We start from the raw sequence: 18723 nt of genomic DNA on the forward strand, positions 1-18723 counted from the left end.
GAAGAGTGCGACACCACGGCGTACCGCGACCGGTACGGGGCGTTGAAACCGAAGTAAGGCGGGTCGGAAGAAGCGAGCGTGGCTTCCCATCACGAGCCCCGGTGGGAAGACGTGCTCGGTAGACTCACAAGGTACGCCCCAGTGCCATCGACAGCTTCCTGAGCAGGTGTGCGAATCCTGATATCTGATGACGGTGGTCGTTGTGAAATTTGGGATGATGAATGGTAAACGAATGACGTCATAGTGTTCGTCAGCGCCACCAATTTGGTAGAGTTGAACTACGCTCGAAGCTAGCGCCCGAAAGCCACGGTCTTGAGACGATTATGAAGGTCCCTGAAAGGGACGCAACCTTCGGTGCTTGTTTTCTTTCAATCGGAGGCAGCGAACAAGTGTCCATTCGTGGAACCCAGCCCTCGCCTTCCGATTTGTTTCGGTTTCAGTCTGTCTACCAACGTCGTGATGGCGTTTCTCTGGTAGAGGTTTATTGTCCACCATGGTTCCCACTCAAGTTTGGAACAAGAATTCGAGAGTTTTTCAAGGACCTTTTAAGGCTAATACGTCATTTTGTGCGGGATGTAAAACACAGTTTATGACCAGGGCTTCAATATTTTGCAGAAATATTTATAAGATACAGGTATCACACGAGAGAATACATGGGGACTGCATAACATGAGTCGACTGACGACTACTGAATTTTTAAGATCATAGGTGAGGGAGAATAAATACAATAGAGGGTGCCGCTCATTTCTTCCAGCTGACTCCTACTGCAAGGAGTGCTAACTCCTGTGGTTTCGAAGCTACAGTTCTGGCTCCGGAAAAGCGTAATTTGCACGAGCAGCTCCGTGAGAACAAGAAAAAGATGCAAAATCGAGTGTTTTCGAGGACTGTAGAGAAGTTCCAGGTTTTCAACACCTTGCAAATGGCATTTTCAAATTCCAGGGTATTCGAGGGTTTCAAGAACCAGTGGGAACCGTGGCTCTACCCGACTGTGGTGCTCGATGTCCGGCCGGGTCACGAAATGTAGAAGATGTCGTTTCCCTCTACATTTCCCTGCATTGAAAAATGACAAATTGTTTCCCAGAATATTCATTTTGATTGTTTGTCAATAAATTATGTAAGGTTGCTTATACTGAACAGCCCTCGTATATTATTGTAGTTCTCATGTACTTATTACGTCGAGGGCCGCGTCCTTCCTGAGCTGTTGATGCGCTTCGTATCGGTTTCGGCTCATCTGCACAGCAAAATTTGGTGACGGTTCTTTCAAAGTACTTTCTGATTTCAGAACTTAAAAAAAAAAGGAAATAAATCAAGGGTGGCTTTACGGGCTCCAAATGTGCTACCTCATTTTTGCCCGGAAGCCCCCTAATTAATGAGTTAATTAACGAGTTTTAGGTAATTAGTCGTCTTGTAGTTACATATTCTCTTCGAGAGAATGTCCGCCCAGCCGTATAACTCAACCGCAAATACTTTAAAACTTTTAAAAATATAACGGAATTTTTTTAAAGAAAAATATATCGGATTAAAAAGAAAACGCCCTGTATTTTCGAAGGGGCGTTAGTAACTCAAATTCGAGACGGAACAACAAAAAGAAATCTGCTCGAAAGCCACCGCGACGTGTCTAAACATGAACGCGTTTATTTGCGAAACTTTCAGGCAAGGTGCCTTGCGGAGCCTAGACCAAATCGAAGGCACAACAAAAAATTCGAGTAGAACAGCGAGGCAAGTTTGCGTGCTTGTAGTTCCTGCATCCTCAGACGCGACCCAGCGCTAAATGCAAATGTTTCTGGCGTTCGGACGGGCGAACACACGTCAATGCGAAAACTTTATTTAAAGATGTGCCCACTCAAAAGACCGTTATTCTTCTCTTATTCAGTTAACGCAAATGCTCTTTCTTGCCTATCTACCCGTTCAGGTCTGGTTTTTATTTACATGCCTCGGTCCTCTGCAGTAGAGCTTCGTTATTGTAACTCCGCCCTTAGTCAAAAGCCGCGTACTGTAAAAGCGAGCGTTGGTTCGGATCGAATGGCTCTCTACGGCTTAATGTTCTGATATAGTAGATCGCGAAAACTCAGGATACCAGTTGGTGCGTAAAATTAAAATTATTAAAAATTTAAATTATTAAAATTAAGTTATTAAAAATATAAATTATTAAAATTAAGTTATTAAAAATTTAAATTATTAAAATTAAGTTATTAAAAATTTAAATTATTAAAATTAAGTTATTAAAAATTTAAATTATTAAAATTAAGTTATTAAAAATTTAAATTATTAAAATTAAGTTATTAAAAATTTATTTATTTTTTAAAAATCGACATGGTTACAACTATAACGCGTACGGTTGTTGAAATACGTTGAACGCTGAAGAGGTCGAAGCTACTCAAGAAACTGAAGAGGAAGCTGTAGGAGACGAACCGGAACGGAACCCAACCCGAGTGCTGCAGATCAGACCAGGTCAGAGGTATGACTAAAGTTCCGCGTTTTCGGTTTTAACCGAAAAACACCGAAAAACATACGCCGGGTAAAATTTTCCCTCATTCGGGTTTAATCGAAAAATGCCGAATACAGAGGGACGTTCCAGGACATGACAGAGATAAATTGCTGCACGTGCCCAGCAAGTTGTTGATACGATACGTTGTTGAATGATACGATACGATTGTTGAACGATACGAACGATACGTTGTTGATGCAGGTCAGAAAACCATAACAGAAGTACGGTGGTTGTGAAAAATGTCCGTTTACTTTTTCATTAGTCGTTGAATGAGCGTCGTGCGGAAATTACATTGTGATTTCTGTTCGCCGATAACTACCGGGTAAACCATGTACAAGCCAGGGAAAACACCGAAAAACGCCGATTTCGTGAAAAATCAATAAACATCGAAAAACACGCGCCGGATCCGCCCAGAAATAACCCTAACCCTAATTATGACCCAGGTAGCAAACATAGAGAAACTTCTTTCGTTCGTTTGGAAAATGCATACGCGTTACGAAACAAACTTCCCAGTTTCATAACAAGATTCGTTAATTCAATTCAGTGATTTTTTTTTGTTTCTACGCTCGCATTATTTGTCCTTATAGCCCAAATAAAAGATGCTCCCGATATAGTAAACCTATGGCCTGGTCCCGACCGGTTTACTATAAATGGGTTCTACTGCAATCTGCTTTGGCATTGACCAGCAGCAGTGCACGCTTCGCATTACCGATTTCTTCGTGTTCCTCTTTATTTTTGTGTTTTTTTTTCGGACTCCAAAGCTCCTGCGAATGTGTAAAACACTGGAATCGCTCTCTTTGTGTTTCAGTGCAGTTTTAAGACTAACGCGAGTTGAATCTGTTTGCGCGCCGGTCTTTTGTCAGCAGTGATTTGTAGGGGCGAATTTATGTTGAGCGGAAGGCTGCCATTACAGTTGAGGAAACAACAGAGTGCGTGTTGTATAGTTTGCGCATCAAGGGATTTGCAAAAGTGCACGGCCGTGTTATTTTATATGTTAACGCGATGAAATACACAGACGCACTGAAAGGAACTTCCTCCTTCCTCACGTTATAAGTCGGCTCGGTGCAGGCACGCTTCTCCTCGCCTTTTTTTTTTATGCTCGGCGTCCCTGAGTCCACGTTACGACGGTGGAAGTACTTCTCTTTATTGCTACACGTTAGTACGACGTACACTCTTAAAAATGAACTTCACCGCATACCACGCTCCTAGCCAACCATAACCCCGAATAATATCGTTATCTGCCCTGATTTGTTCAAAACGGGAGGCGTACGCCTTTTTTTTGTGACAATTATGAACAGCATAAGTGTAACAAAAAAGGCGTACGCCTCCCGTTTTCATCTGCTGTAGTGTCTACAAGTGTCTACATATACACTCTTAGAAATGAACTTCACCTCATAGCACGGCCCTAGCCAACCAAAATCTCGAATGATTTCGTTATCTGTCCTGACTTGTTGAAAACGGAGGCGTACGCCTTTTCTGTGACAATTATGAACAGCATAAGTGTCACAAAAAAGGCGTACGCCTCCCGTTTTCAACAAATCAGGGCAGATAACGATATCTTTTGAGATGATGGTTGGCTAGGAGCATGCTATGCGGTGAAGTTCATTTTTAAGAGTGTACAATGTGTAGAAATGCAAGAAAAAAAATGTCCCTGTAAAGCGAACTTTGCCCCAGAGGTAAATTGCATGCAGGGAAAGCGAGACTCTCCGAACTGTAGTGAGTGTGGCGTTGTAGAGGACGTACACTGTCAAAACAGAACTTCACCACATAGCACGCTCATAGCCAGCCATCATTCCGAATGATATCATTCTGTCTATTGATTTGTCGAAAATGGGAGGAGGCGCCTATTTGGAACAGATTTTCTTGTCCCAGATAGGCGGCTCCCCCCTGTTTTCAAGAAATCATGACACAGAATGATATCATTCGGAATTATGGTTGGCTGTGAGCGTGCTGTGTGGTGAAGTTCTGTTTTAACAGTGTAGAAGACACCCTTCTCAGGTGTCGGAAATATGTTGACGCTCCAAGGGCATTAAAGACGAGCCTCTCTCGTGTGGACTCCCGAGCCTTCGACATCGCGAGGTCCTCCGTCGTCCGACAAGGCGCTGAGGGCTCTTGAAAGACTTCCTGCATACAACCGGGCTTATGGACATTCTATGACACGGTTAATGTGTGTTGTATGCGCCCCCAGCAATTCCGACATTTTACACTTACTTCGCCGAAAATTTTGAACTACATGTTGGGCTCCATTATCATCTCCGTTCTTCTCCGGTCATCATCTCTTTGTTGTTGTTTTTTTTCATCATCTCGTCATCTGTTTGTATTTTCTGTGTGTAGGTGTACTTGGGTAGCCAGATCGACTTCGTCGAAACGCACTTTCACATTTTTTTCTTTATCATCACATCACATCAGATCACGCATGCAGGGAAGCTGACTCCGAAGCAATCACTCGACATGCGTTGTTTATCGTCGAGAGATCTGCTGCATGCGATCTTCTATAATGTCGCTTCAGCTCTTTATATCAGTATTCATACGCGCACACTCTAAGAAGAGAAGGAGTAAATGGGATAGTAATTACAGCTTCTACACCCTTAGATTGCGATTACTGTTTACTGTCGTGTCCTGACTCCGAAATTGACTTTACAGCACTGCGAACAGTCCCTAAACTTCCACTAAACCTACATGCATTTAGTCCCCAAAAGAAGTACAATTACCCTTATTTTCCTTACAGTGCCATATAGCAGAAGAATGCGAGGCTCTGACGCATCAATTTTCAGACACCCGACCCACCTATAAGGACACGCTCGCACCATCCTTGGATGAAAGAAATGTTTCGCAATAGAATCGGCGCTTGCAAGTCACTTCCGCTTTGATTCATCGTCGGGCAAACCACGTGACAGCCCCATCGTGGCACCCGTTGACGCATTGTATAAACTGTGCGATGGTTTACTTTTCACTTGTTCCGAAAAACACGCCGGACGCGCGAAGCTTCTCAGGAATCCATCGGCAAATTATTTTTAGGGTTCGTTTCCGAGATTTCGCGGCCAAACATTGGTGTCGTCATGTGACGTCACCACGTGGGGGGTTGGGCGTGTGTGTGGAATGCATTTCTTTTGAGAGGAAAGGTCAGCCAGAAGTGACGGCTCGCTATTCCTCGTTAAATAATTCCTCAATGGGTAGTCACGTCCCCGGGGTTTTTTAGAATAAGACACCTCGTGGGAGAGGTTGTTGCCTGCACGCAGAATATGCGATCAATTCCGACGGGTTTATTTTCTGTCTTCTCGGTACCTTGGTTGCATACGCGTTTCAGTGAATTCCTTGACGACTGCAATTCATAAAGGTTTATGCATAAACCTTTATGAACGCAACTACACGAAACTACACTCTAAAAACAGAGCTTCACCGCATAGCACGCTCTGTGCCAACCATTGCCACGAATGATAGGGTTATCGCTTCTAATCCGAGGAGAGAGGGGGGCGTACGCCTTTTTGTGGCAATTTGGATACATGGTGATTGCCACAAAAAGGCGTACGCCTCATGCGCGGCAATGATTGGCGCACTACGTGCTATGCGACGAAGTTCTGTTTTTAGAGTGTACACTCTAAAAAATGAACTTCACCGCATAGCACGCTCCTAGCCAGCCATCGTCTCGAATGATATCGTTAACTGCCCTGATTTGTTGAAAACGGGAGGCGTACGCCTTTTTTGCGACACTCATGCCGGTCATAATTGTCACAGAAAAGGCGTACGCCTCCCCGTTTTCAACAAATCATGTCAGATAACGATATCATTCGAGATGACGGTTGGCTAGGAGCGTGCTATGGTTGTGAAGTTGATTTTTAAGAGTGTACATGTAACACGCAACTACACCCTTAAAAATGAACTTCACCGCATAGCAAGCTCCTAGCCAACCATCATCTTGAATGATATCGTTATCTGCCCTGATTTGTTGGAAACGGAAGGCGTACGCCTTTTCTGTGACAATTATGAACCGCATAAGTGCCACAAAAAAGGCGTACGCCTCCCGTTTTCAACAAATCAGGGCAGGTAACGATATCATGCAAGATGATGGTTGGCTAGGAGCGTGCTATGCGGTGAAGTTCATTTTTAAGAGCCTATCCTGCCATCACCCCCCCCCCCCCCCCCCCATTTTTAAGAGTGTAGTTGTGTGAATCATTCTTTTTATTTTCTTTTTTTGATTCTGTGTTAGCGCCACGAAGCAACTGTGGCTATGAGCGGACAGTTGTGGAAAGAGGGAGAGAGGGGTTAGTATGCGTCCTGGGCCGACTTCAAGGGAAACTGCGCCGACATATAATTCTTATTCTTTATTTGCCTCCTAATAAGGGAGAGTGTTCGTAGATCCCTAATGATGTCACCGCGAAGCCACGTTATCAACCGTTTACTAACACTCAGTAATCAGAGTTGTGCCTAACACTGTGAAAATAGCTTCACCGCATAGCACGCTCTTATGGTCAACCGTCATCCCGAATCACAACGTTCTCTCCCTCGATTTGATGAAAACGGATTTGGGGACGACGCGGGGTCGAACAGAAACAGCATCGCGGACATGAAAGGAAGCTAGCTCGGCGTATATGAGGATTAGATGTGGATTTGTGCACGCGGATGCAGATCGGATGCAAAAGGCAAAGAGCTCATTCGCGCAGGGTTTTCTGGTTTTTGCTGTTTATGTTTCACTTTTATTTGCTTTTTTTACAGTTTTACCGTTCTGCACTATTATTTTACTGTTTCCTTTACTATTTTTTACTGTTTTGGTTTTCGGGTTTTACTACGGACTCGCCATCTATTAACTCTAAGATGAAGCTACGCTTTAGCGCCGCGAAGCAACTGTGGCTATTAGCGGCGTATACGTGACATTCTCGAGTAAAAGTAAACAAGCCACCGCCACAATTTCCGGTGCCACGAAGACTTCCGTTCCTTCCGCGACTAAGGACGCTTGGAACCAACCGTGATGCAGAATTATATCTTTCGCTTGCCGGATTTGTTGAAAACGGGAAGCGTACGCCTTTTTGTGGCAATCTGAATACTCACAAAAAGGCGTATACGACTCTCTCTCTCTCTCCTCAAATCAGAAGCGGTAACTGTATCACTCGGCACAGAGGTTGGGGCAGGGGGTGTTTGCTGCGAAACCGGGTGCCGCTTTGGCACCAAACCGGAAGCGGTGAAAACGGCATGTACACAGACGTGGACAGATGGAGAGAGGACATCAGGAAGGAGAGGGGGAGTTAGTATGCGTCCTCCGCCGACTTTGTGGCGAACTGTGCTGACCTTCGTCTCTGAAAATGTGCCGGCATACCCAGGGAAAAATCCCAGACAGGACAACCGGTGCGCGGATTTGAACTTGCGTCACCTCCTGCACTCTTAAAAATGAACTTCACCGCATAGCACGCTCCTAGCCAACCATCATCTCGAATGATATCGTTATCTGCCCGGATTTGTTGAAAACGGGAGGCGTACGCCTTTTTTGTGATAATTATGCTGTTCATAATTGTCACAGAAAAGGCGTACGCCCCCGTTTTCAACAAATCAGGGCAGACAACGATATCATTCGAGGTTATGGTTGGCTAGGAGCGTCCTATGCGGTGAATTTAATTTTTAAGAGTGTAGTATATCATGCCACAGGAGTTGGTCTCGATGAAGTGTAGTTTGCTATGTACTCTAAAAACAAAACTTCACCACGCTCCTATATAGCCAACTATCATCCCGAATCATAACGCTCTCTCCCTTGATTTGATTAAAACGTGTGGGGGGCGTACGCCATTTTTGTGGCAATTATGAACTACATAATGCCAGAAAAAACGGCGTACGCCCCCCCTCCCCCTCCCTGTTTTCAGCAAATCAGGGGAAAAACGATGTCATTCGGGATGATGTTTGGTTAGGAGCGTGCTATGTGGTGAAGTTCGGCTGTGCTGTCTGGGGGTTTTTCTCAGACGCTTTCAGACATATGTCGGCACAGTTCGCTTAGAAGCCGGCCCAGGACGCGCATTCCCCCAGGATGTCAGTCGTGACGTTGCCCACATATGTGAGACCGACAACGGTGAGCTCTTTCACCATCACCACCACCACCCTATTTTTAAGAGCGTGCGAATAAACCAAGTCAAGCTTCAGCCCCCTTTTTTTTAGATTATTTTTATATTATCATTTATTTCTCCATCCTAGTTTCTCGTGTTCAGAATGGAAATAAGCGGAAGAACAAGCCGGTATACTCCGACGATTATCTCTATACTCTGGGCCAGTTCTCGAGACGGAACTGAGTTCTAAACCATAAAGCAGTTGGGCGTGGCTCGTGCCGGCTGATCCCCGCCAGATCTTTTTCTTCTCTTTTCTTTTTTTACGGCTCGCGCTTACAGATTACGAACGGGGTAGTCAAAGGCGTCTGCACATATCGCGCGTGCTGACAAAATGATTAACATGGGCCTCTTACGTTCGCAAATTATGCGTCAATATTGAATCACCACCAGCATCGGGGTACACTCTTAAAAATGAACTTCACCGCATAGCGCGCACCTAGCCAACCATCCTCTCGAATGATATCGTTATCTGCCCTGACTTGTGGAAAACTAGAGGCTTACGCCTTTTTGTGACAATTATGAACAGCATAAGTGTCACAAAAAGGCGTACGCCTCAGGCTTTCGACAAATCAGGACAGATAACGATATCATTCGAGATGATGGTTGGCTAGGAGCGTGCTATGCAGTGAAGTTCATTTTTAAGAGTGTAGCGTATCGCCCCTGCACTCTAAAAAAAAGGGACGTGAAAAGGTGGTAACTTCTATAGTTACCACCTACACTCTTAAAAATGAACTTCACCGCATAGCACGCTCCTAGCCAACCATCATCTCGAATTATATCGTTATCTGCCCTGATTTGTTGAAAACGGGAGGCGTACGCCTTTTTTTGTGACACTTAATTATGCTGTTCGTAATTGTCACAAAAAAGCGTACGCCTCCCGTTTTCAACAAATCAGGGCAGATAACGATATCATTCGAGATGATGGTTGGCTAGGAGCGTGCTATGCGGTGAAGTCCATTTTTAAGAGTGTAGGTCAACATAGCGTCTGATAAAGGCTGTAAAAGGGTGGTAAAATCAATTGTCATGTATCCAAATTGCTACAAAAAGGCGTACGCCCCCTCACCGTATCATTCGTGGTAGAGATTGAGGTAGCAGGTAGAACTTTGCAACTTTTTAGGCACAACATATACGACAAATATTACCTCCTGGAAGGTATAACTGCTCCACCCTTTTTTTCTAAGAGAGTGGCGGTGAAAATCCTCAGTCAACATCTCAAAATAAAGGTGTTACGTGGGCACACTGTGAGAGAAACTGCGCTAATTACTATACGCATTATTTCTTTACTCATTGTTCTCACAGACAAAAATATTTGATTAAATCAATTATCGTAAGAACAATTTAACGGAACATCACTGACGTTGAGAATACAGCCCACCAAGCGTCATACCACATTCCCCCGCGAAAACATCTCGCTATATATTTCCGTTCCCTGGCGCGACTGGGGCAGTGAGTTCAACTTTTTTTACAACTTCTCGCCGCGCACTGTCCGAGCTGAGAACTCCGTGCGGCTGCCCTCCTTCCTTCTCGCCCTTCTCCGCCGTCAACAAGTGCTGCCCCCGGGCGGGCGTCCGGCGGGCGACTGGCAGTCGGCGTAGAGAGCATGGTCGGTGCAGCAGGGCAGCAGCGGCTGCTGCTACGCTGCAGCCTGGCGCTGGCTGCTGCAGCGTTCTGGCTCGTGGCCGGGGACTGTCCCGACTGCGGAACACCCCGCGGTGACCGACGCGCGCTCAAGCTGTCAGCTATCAGGCAACAGATCCTGAGCAAACTGAGCCTGAGTTCGAGACCCAACTTAACGGCCCCTCCTCCCCGGGACCTGGCCTTGGAGCTTCTCAAACGGGTGCATCTCTTGCCCGAACCGAGAGATGACCAGGGAAAGCCACCGGGACCCACGGAGGATGACTACTACGCCAGAACGTCGGAGATCATCGCGTTCGCTGAACCAGGTGGGTAGGATATAACGGCCCGTTTGGGAAACTGTCCGGCGCCGGCATCTCCGCAGGGTGCGTACGTGTGTGTGTGTGTGTGTTCGCATGCGGTATGTTTCCACCCAAGTTTTGGCCCGTATGGTGGTGTCAGTAAGACGGTTATGAACTAGTTTAGTATTTCGTTGTATCTTTTCGTATATACGCTCCGTTGTCGAGCAGGAGGCTGAGGGAAGAAATTTACGATGCCGGTTCACCTCCGTCGGCTGCTCCGCCCATATCATTTGGAAAGCTGTCGTCGCGCTGACAGCAGGTACACGTCCTGCGCTTATGTGTGCATGTATGTATGTGAGAACGAAACAGTGCAGTTTTATAGTGTTGGGATGCAGGGAGTTCGCTTTGATGCTGCTTTTTTTTTTTTGTCTCTCTATTGCCGGTACGCAATGTTGATTATATAGCTGTCTCGCGACGCAAAACGAGTTATAATTATCAGTTTGCGGCAATTTCGGTGAGCTGTTAAAGAACCGTTAATGAGCTTTGCCACCACAGATTTTTTTTTCTCTCTTTTTTTCCCCCTACTTATCGCAAAGCGTCGTTACAATGCGTGACAGGTGTTATATACGTGAGAGAGAAGTGACAGATGTCGAACGTCATGCGAGACACATTGTTATCCACTAACCAGTCTCAAACTGACGAACACAGTGGAAAGCAGTATGCGCAATCCCTTACTCCAAATATAGGTTTACACATATGTTCGCGTGTCAATGGATATTTATTCGTGTTCATTCGAAATACCGGAGCATGTGCGCCAGACATTCGTTGTCGTAGAACGGCGCAGCTTTCGTGGCTTCTTCCACTGTACAAAAAAGAAAAAAAAGAAAAAGTAATAAATTGTGGAGCAATTACAGCTTCTACTCACATAGATTACAATTATTCCCTATTTGGTCTCCTGACTCAAAAATGTACTCCGCAGCACTACAAACGGTGCGTAGACTTCCGCGCGTTTAGTACCGTAAGGGCATTAATGATCAGTGGCAATATATAGAGTCCCGAAAAGGAGTAAGATTACTCCTTTTTCTCATTTCCAACCTTTCAACTATCACCTGCACAGACAGGGCGGTCTCGTCATTTCCTGCACTCTTAAAATAAAGCTTCACCACATAGCACACTCCTACTCCAGAAGTCCAAGCATTGTACAGAGTGATGCCGCTGCCACCCTTGATTTGTGGATAGCGCAGGGCGTACGACTTTTTGTGACAAGTAACATTTCTGCATAAGTGAACCCCCCCCCCCCCCCCCCCCCCCGTTTTGGACAAATCAGGGAAGGGAACAATGTCGCTCGGAATGATGGTTGGCTAGGAGCGTGCTATGTGGTGAAGCCCATTTTTAAGCCCTTTCTGTCTGTTGCTTTTTGTTTTTCTTTCTTTCCTCCCCCCTTTCCCCCTTTTTTCTTTTTCCTTCCTTTTCTTTTTCGTTTGCCCCTTCCCCCCTTTTTTTCGGAATAGCAAGCCGGCTCTTTGCCTGGCTAACCTTTCCTTTCTTTTTTTCTTAATAAACATATCCCCCCCCCCCCCCCCCCCATTTTTAAGAGTGGGGCCCAGTGCAGGAGCAGGTGCACCTTTCGAGTTGACAGCATGCATTCTACAAACAGAATTTCACCGCATATCACGCTGTGCGCCAACCGCTGCCACGAATGAGAAAGTTATCGCTTCTGATACGAAGAGAGAGGGGGCATACGCCTTTTTGTGGCAATTTGGATATATGAAAATTTTCACACGAAGGCGTACGCCCCCCTCTCCCTTCGAATCAGAAGCGATAACCCTCTCATTCGTGGCAATGACTGGCGCACAGCGTGCTATGCTACGCTCCTAGTCAACCATTATCCCTGTGCCTCGTGCTTTCCCCTGATTTCCTGAAAACGGGGGGCGTACGCCATTTTTGTGGCATTATGCAATTCATAATTGCCACATAAATGGCGTACGCCTCCCGTTTTCATGAAATCAAGGGAGAAAACGAGAGAACGTTGTCATTCAGGATGACGGTTAGCTAGGAGCGTGCAATGCGGACAAGCTCTGTATACTTGCCTACGGAAACAGCATCGTTTTCATATGTTAAGGCATCCTATGCGTGTATTTTCCTTATACATTACAATTCGTTTTATTAACATCAATGCGCTCCAAATGTAAAGTATGTAGAAGAATGAAGGGTAGAGTGCAGAGAGGGCGAAAGGTACATGTCAGGTTCCTATACTACTGTGGGTATTATTGATTAAGTGCAATATAAGTCCACGTGCCGCATAATTATACACGCCGTTGTGTCAAGGCCGTGTCTGAGCTACCCAGCGTTGTACTGAATCATTTCCTGCCAATGCAGTTTTTTGCTTTCACCTAGACGCTAGTGATTGACTGTTAGGACATATAACTTCCGTATTGAAAGTGGTCGTCTGTAGGAATGAGCCACATTTTCGGGTCCCGCAGACAGGAATTTGCCAGTACTTTCACTTAACGCAGTACATATTTTGAAAATGTTTCGTCAACTGTACAGATGACTCGAGGCAGTTGCATGGAAACTATAGGTACACACAAATATTGATGTTTGCTGTGTTTACGAACCGAAAAACTGTAAGTAGTACAAATCAATCAATCAATCAACCGTATTTTTTGAAATTCGATTACTTGCAAACATCAGCACTTGCTCGCAACATTATTTAGAAAGTAATGTAAAGTAAATGTGAGCTATTAACCTACAAGTGATGAGGGCTCTATACGACGTATCTGAGGGCATACACACAAATGTGTAAAGAAAATGCGTTTTTTTCATGTTTCTGTGAGCTTTTCACGGCACTGTATGTTTTATGGCTGAAATAGTGTCACGCATTCCATGTTCTATATGCAGCGTACATGTCGTAATTTAGTTTCAGGATTTCAATGCCACGGATATGCTCTCCAATAGTGCGTTTAGACAGTCTCAGTATAGAATGAACATATCTTCCTAATTACAAACAAATAAGAAAACCTTATTTTGAGGGGTTTACTTAAAAAAAAAAGTTCTATTGTTACGCTCTGCTTGTGCACCCCCATGTGTAACAGTGTGTTATATGCGTACATAATCTTGGCTGTTATGCTCACAGGAATCAATTATTGGCGCTTGAAAAGTTCAAATAACACGACGTTGTTGCGTCGCATAAATATGGCGCAAAAGTAGGTAGTGATCCTTGGCGGTCCCCGACTTCAAAACAAACCCACGTGCTCGTTTCGCCGGCGACGCCGCGATCGACAGCGTATTTAGCCTGCAGCGTTACGACAGAAGCGATAACACCTGGCGCGAGGCCGGGCTTGGCTTCAATTTCGCTGGTAACACGCGCTTTAAGATAACGCGTAGGTTGACTCAATGAAACATATGGACAACATATGGCATTCCTTTCGCATTTTCATAACTATGACTACACCGGCCACGATGGCTGCTGCCCGTACATGTAGTATGTGTCACTTCCAGTGTTCCACTATGTGTTCCTTTCAACATCGTGAAATGGGCATCCCCCTAGTAGAATTTCTTATTGTCCTTAATCAACGTACGATTGAATGCTTCGTCGTTGCAAAAGACCATGCAGATCCAACGAAATAACGAGATTCGTGCAGAACGAAAGTCTATGAAGAATAAAAGTTTGTGAATTCATTTTGATTGCCACAGCGCTTTAATCCGAGCTGTGTGAGCATTATCAACATAATGCGGCAGTCTTCCGCAACAATCAATTTTAGTCTCGCTTCCTCGAGAATCAAACAGCAATGGTGAGTCGGTTTACAGCTTGCCGAATTGCGAAGGCACCGTGCTTGCACACCCTAAGATAAAATAAGAGTAATTTGGGGGGAGCAATCACGGCTTGTAGTCTATTAGATTGCAGTTACTCTCACTTTAGTCCCCCTGACCATGAACTTTACTCCCCAGCTCTGCAAATAGTCCATTACACTCGCAATAAACTTCCGTGCATGCATGCAATGGTTGTGGCAATGTATCTAGGTTCCAAAAGGACCAAAATAGTTCTCTCTCTCTCTCTCTCTTTTTTTTTTTTTTTTTGCTTCTCAGAATGTATAGGTACCTCTTGTTTCCATTACTCACCAATCAGCATATATGGCATCAATGATGCAGAATCAATGAGCTATAGAATCAATCAAACTGGAATAAATAATGCAGAAACCTTGAAAAGAAGCAAACTATTCGTGAGATTGAGATATGGTAGTCGTCGAAAAAGTCAGACAGCGACGGGCATCGAACCTCGCACCTGGTGCAGTGCGCTAACCACTACGCACGCTGGCAATGATTTGTCAACGGCTTACCAAGGTGCCCCATTCGAAGAGCGATTTGAACCTTTGAGGTACCCAGGTTCGAATCCCGGTGCCGGCCATGCAGTCTGAGGTTTTTCCTGGGTTCTCCTCAGACGCTTTCAGACGTATGTCGGCACAGTTCCCTTAGAAGTCGGCCCGGGACGCACATTCCCCAAGGGCGTCAGTAGTGACGTTGCCCACACCTGTGAGGCCGACAACGGCGAGCCGTTCACCATCACCATCACCACCACCACCACCTCAACGGACGGGACACGCCGCTCTCTCTCTCTTCGCATTCTCGCCTACATATTCTCACTCTCTCTGAAAAAAAGGAATAGTAATATGGAGGTTATTCGAAACTATTAGACTGAAATGCAATCGCCTATATACATGCGTTTTAACAAATGTTTAAATACTCGTTGTCAGCCTTTTTCTCTTTATGAATATCACGAAATGTTTTCTGTTCCATATTAATATTTGTCGCAATGGCCTCGTTGTGGAATGCTACCTGTGCCACCAAACGAAGAAATGGTGATACCTACTCCGCTGAATCGCTCTTGAAAACATCGATTGGGTCATCGATCTCCGGACAAATAAAAAAAATCCACTCTAAATAATCTGAAGATATGAGAGGCCAGGATATTTTGAGAGCAATCGCGGAGTGCCTCCGGCTTGCCCCCATTTCTTCAACTAAGCATCATACAATGTTCCTCCGTGGCTAAAAACACTTAGAAGGTACAACGATAACAAATACATCACTCTAACAAAAAACGGGAGTAATTTTAGTCATTTTGGGGACTATAGATACCCAACCACAACCATTAGTCCCTTTCGAGACGAAGTGTGCGGAAATTTATGTGAGGTTTAGGGACTATTTGAAGTGCTGGGGAATCAATATCTGGGTCATGGGAACTCAAATGGGGAGTAATTGCAATCTGAGGAACGGCATGCTGTAATTACTTTGAGAAATTTACCATTTAATTTGCGGTTCAGGGCACATTGCACGGCTACTGTATGAGATATGACATGATCAGGTGATGGGTAAATGATGATGCCACATCCCAGTTACTAGCATGACATGACGAGGTTACGTCAGTGCACAAAGGGCATAAAAGCGACAATATGAATCCAGTCCTGGATTAAAGCGCATTAAGGATAGCAGTGCCCCTAAAAGGCACAGAAAACACATATTACTTGCTGCGCGATATTTTGCGTTTGTACAGCTTCTGTTCTTCGTTTTACAACACATCGTATATGATGGTTGAGTACGATTTTGGATCCTGGCAGGGTTATGCCATGATTGTGGTATGTTAGCCGTACACTCTTAAAAGTGAACTTCACCGCATAGCACGCTCCCAGCCAACCATAATCTCGAATGATATCGTTATCTGCCCTGATTTGTTGAAAACGGGAGGCGTACGCCTTTTTTGTGACACTTATATGCTGTTCATAATTGTCACAGAAAAGGCGTACGCCGGGAGTTTTCAAGAAATAAGGGCAGATAACGATATCATTTGAGATGATGGTTGGTTAGGGGCGTGCTATGCGGCGAAGTTCATTTTTAAGAGTGTAGCTGCTTTATAAAAGGGGTCGCGTTATCTGTGTGCTCTGTTGCAGAAGATAGCGTTATCATACATTACTGCGATAGACATTCCGTAATATACTGTTAAAACAGAGCAGACAATGGTTACCTATCCGTGTTTTAGGCAAGTTGTTGAGCGTCACTTTATTCGTTTGTATTAGTTAACCATCACAGTAGTAGCTTGGTTTTCGTTAGCTTTTATTATTGTATAGCTATTATATTCTCATTAGCTTTTCAGTATAGCTTGGTAGCATGGTTTTCCGGTACATGGCAGAGGTGATAATGTTAAACACCCCATCTCATCGTCATCATTTATTGTTGTTGTTGTTGATGATGGCAGAGGGTTTAGACTGCAAGCATGGCATTATGCAGCGTAACGTAGTCAATCTTTTTGTATGGTTGACTTATGTATAAGAAGACCCCACGAAAAGATGGGCTCATCTTCCTTAACAGTAGAGTAAATTTGTTTACGCACTGAGTTATTTATGGGTTTACCGCATAGTTTCATTTTACGCGCCTACTTGTTCCTACAAACATTTAGGGAAAAATTCTACACGCCTCTATGTCCGTTCGTCCAACATGGTTAATGGTCCGTGAAGACTTCCAGGGAAGAACTGGTAAATTAGCAAGACGAAAAAAAAAAAAATGAAAAAATGAAAAACCACACATACTCACACTCGTTGAAAGGGTGACATCTGTTTACTCATGCTCCCTATTTGTTTATGTTGAGCCCTCTCGCTTTTACGCGCGCACGTCAATCATAATGATTGGTTTAAGCGTAACGCCTAAACTATCCGTGCAACATTGTACTACACTCTAACACACACACAAAAAAGAGCTAAATTGAGGAGAAATTACAGCTTCTAGTCTCCTAAATTGCAATTACTCTCCATTTTAGTCCCCTGAAACTGCAATTTACTCCCAGCACTGCAAATAGTCCCTAAGCTCCGCATAAACTTCCTTGTAGTTATAGTATAGTCCCGAAAGGAACTAATGGTTGTGGAAATGGACTAAAATATATCCTTTTTCTCTCTCTCTTTTTTTTTCTCTTAGAGTATATAGTACACCAAAAAGTACAGTAAATTTCCTTACAATCTCCATTAAGCTCTGACTTGAAGACTATAGAATGGTAACAAGAAACAAACACGGCTATAGGACAAAGAAACCACAAGAAGCATAAACTACACGAGGCACGAAAAATGGCACGCATGAACGTCGCCCCTTTCCCCTTCCCCCCCCCCCCCAAAAAAAAAGTAGCCTGCGTGTTAATTATATTTTCTCACAGTCGTTCTTATCGTGGCTTCTTTTGCCGCTGACACATGTCTCATATGCTATGCATCCCCGGACACGGTATAGTTAGCCGTGGATTATTGAACAGAGGCAGAATTGTGTCGGCGCGAGGGGTTACGCCCAAAACATTTCAAAGCCGATACACTGTGTCGACGGCGACACCATTTTTCAAGCGACGTTGTAGTGCCCTTTTCTTTACGCCGTTCGGCTGCCGCATAGATCATGCACGGAGATGATGCAGAGTTGCAGACGACAGGCAAAGCGAGCGCGAAAAAGAGCCCGACTGTTTTGGGAAGCAAGCGAGCAAAATTAACCAGGAAGTGAGATTCTCAAAAGTGGGACGGTCAAATTTCGCGCCTCAGCGATACTTTATGTCCTGCGCGAGGTCACTTCTTTTGTAACGACACAGCGGACGTCGCGGTGATACGCTACACGTCACGAACATGTTCCGTATGTGTCTCACGGCGAATTATGTATCATCTGGATTTAGCGAGACAGTCTGGTGCTGTCGGCCTACTTTGAGGTTACAGTCGTATACTCGACTGTTAGCTACCTGTAGATGCGAAATGCTACTGCTACTGATGATAATGATGACGGTGTAATGTGGTGCAATGGACTAAATGAGACGTCACTCAGTAAGGGCCGAAGTCCTGTGCGGTATTCAAAAAGGTCAGAAGTGCTCTGAGGGCAAAGCGTTGGTGGTGGGCTGGATTGGGCCATGAACCGAGCCTTTGACAAAGTGAGGGGACGCCACAACAGTGATGATGATGCGACTGCACTTATAAATAACACGATGTTTAGTTAAAATAGGGCATGAATGCATGCAACCGTCACTCTAAAACGTCCAAAATGTTTAAAAAATCCTGATGTATCTTTTAAGAAATTAAATACTGCTGTAAAAGAAATGATAGCCTCATCACCAATCAAAAAGGCGGGGTGAAGAGGTGCAAAAAGTATTTGTAAAACTCGATGAAGTGACGTTTGCGGTGTCTGTTATATGATGGACAAGGATATGTAAAACAGACATACAGGG

The 18723-nt window shown here is 44.7% G+C and overlaps 1 protein-coding gene across 1 annotated transcript in view; it reads right to left on the bottom strand.

Moving 5' to 3' along the window:
• LOC135366928 (activating signal cointegrator 1 complex subunit 2-like) overlaps positions 1 to 18723 on the bottom strand; it is a 119663-nt gene that overhangs the window by 21149 nt on the left and 79791 nt on the right. The window lies entirely within an intron of this gene.

The sequence above is a fragment of the Ornithodoros turicata genome, chromosome 8, assembly GCF_037126465.1.
Source record: "Ornithodoros turicata isolate Travis chromosome 8, ASM3712646v1, whole genome shotgun sequence".
In the NCBI taxonomy this organism is placed as follows: domain Eukaryota; kingdom Metazoa; phylum Arthropoda; class Arachnida; order Ixodida; family Argasidae; genus Ornithodoros; species Ornithodoros turicata.